Here is a 2,437-nt window from a genome sequence, read left to right as displayed (position 1 = left end):
GTTAGGGGAGGGTTTGACCGGGGTAGGCCGTCAATTGTAATATAAGAATTTGTTCTTAACTGACTTGCCTAGTTAAATAAAATGTTGCTAGCAATAGAGTGCATAACATACCTTGGGATTAAAAATTGAGAGTAGTCGGATTGGAAGAACGCTGTTTATTACAGACGTTAATTTCGTGGAGTGGACTGGAGTAACATTGCGAACTCGTAAACACATTTAAAGACCACTTAAAGGCCTTACTGACTGGAAACGATTGATTAAAGCTCTGGTCGTAAAGGCATTCATATTACGACAGCAGTATTGCCTGGGCCTATACCTTCTCTTACGAGGGTTAAAATGTGTAGACTATACATTTGCTAAAAAATATTTGACATCGGAGATGGCTACCATACACGGCGGATTAAGTAAAGGCCTAATAATATTCCAATGAGTCATATTGTTTTCTAGCTTCTCCTCAATTTACTGGCATATTCAACGAAGATAAGTAGCTAAACTCGGTATACTGTTTTGTGATGTCGACTGAATGTAATGTTTCAAAATGGTTTATATTGCAATCCATGTAAAATTTCAACATTTTGTGTAGGCTATATTTGAGCCGAGATAAAGTGCAAAAGAGAATGCAAGCCACCACAATGACGAACAATATAGGCCTAAAACAAACCATTATAATCTCAAATGGTCATTTCGATGTTCTTTGATTATATTTCAGTGATCATACAAGTAATATAATAAAATATGTCTATTACAACAAAAGCATGAGTCCAGAGATAAGACTGGGATTTTTACTACTTGGCAGATGTCCCATGGCACCTGGAGACTCTCTTGGAATGCTGAGTAAATCCCTAAAATACCTCCGGTCAATAATCCCGTCTACAAGGTTAGACCTCTAAAGTCTCTGCGCAACAACACAAAGTTGAAAAGGATTTTTTACCCCGTGATGTTTACAACCCAAATTCTCCCACTGCAGCAATAGACCTTTTAGTGTCCACCACATAAAGCCAAAGAGCTAAGAAAAAAGGGCTTGTCGTGGATATTGATACCATTTGCGGCGACTCCTGAGCCGAGTGTGTAATCTTGCAGAAATGGACGCCCTTGATGAAGGCTAACTGACGTAATCAAGGCAGTTTCTTGTTGCCGAGCCAGGAAGTCAATCCCAACAACATGAAACTACCTAAACCACGCAACAGCTGAACGTGAAAGGTCAATCCATTGAGGATTAGAGACAATATCAAACGTATCTCATAGTCAAATGTTTTTCTATGTACCGATGGGGGGAAAAAATCTATAGAAAATAAAAGAATAACAAAAATGCTGCATATGTAGACAAGGACTAATAATCCTAGGCTATGCTGCGTTTCCATGTTCATCAATTAGATCTAGGCCTACCTGTTAAACTTTGTCAATAGGATACTGTACTAATGACTCCTTTGATATGCTTGATGTCGTTTCGCATATTAGTCATATTTGAAAATAGAAAGATAGGCCTAATATTATGATGTCCACGACTTGAATGCATATCCAGCAAGGAGTGATCACATTTTGTAAGATTCTTTGTAATATTCTATTTTTTATTGATAGGATAGCATGCTCCATGAACACATTCAGGTTCACAGTCGTCTGTTCATTCTATGACAAAACATCGTTGTCCATCCAAGGCAGAGGTACATTGAACAAAACTGTCACAGCACACATCGTAATCCAAAGTCCACTTGTAAATCTCGAGCAACTCATCAACATAGAAAACACCCACAACCATCACTGGTCGGATCTGGAATGTCTGCATGAGGTTAAAATACAGCAACAGAAAAACACGAGATACCTTCGGTGTTATGGAAATGAATGTGCTGCCTGATGCAAATATGACAAATGAACAGAGACGTGATCTAGTCCAAAGCAAAGAAGGGAAATGCCAGCGGCTAGTCCTACCTTCAACGCAGGTTGCATGCGGGGATCCGTTGCCATGCTCCTGCAGTCGTGTAGTTGCTGACTCTGTTCCATCATATCCATTCCATTAAAGTTATCACCCGGTCTCTTTTTGCTCCATCATTTGCTCCATCATCCGTTGGAGAAGGTCACATTTCCCTCATCTGGTGAAAGAAGTGGCGTGCGCCCGTTTAACCAACCCCATTTTACCCCGGCTCCGTGGGAATAGACCTCCTCCTTCTCACCTTTAAACGCATCTTTACTGCTGCGGTGCACATTATACTTGCAGATCATAAAAACCACCTCTAGCGCTGTACTCCGACCATCATGACGTTACTATTTTATGACCTTGAATTATTGTGGTCACCTGGCTATTTAAATCACCACTATATGGTCGGTCTTTCCACGCACATTAAAACTCCCACTATTGCGCCCCTTCCCTCTCAACTCTCTTTCTCAAAGCAAGCCATAAAGGAAACGAAGGAGAAGGACAGCAAGGGGAAATTATGCTCCA

This window comes from Oncorhynchus kisutch, linkage group LG5 (genome assembly GCF_002021735.2).
Source record: "Oncorhynchus kisutch isolate 150728-3 linkage group LG5, Okis_V2, whole genome shotgun sequence".
In the NCBI taxonomy this organism is placed as follows: domain Eukaryota; kingdom Metazoa; phylum Chordata; class Actinopteri; order Salmoniformes; family Salmonidae; genus Oncorhynchus; species Oncorhynchus kisutch.
The sequence above is the reverse complement of the archived record's forward strand: the minus strand, read 5'-3'. Positions refer to the sequence as shown.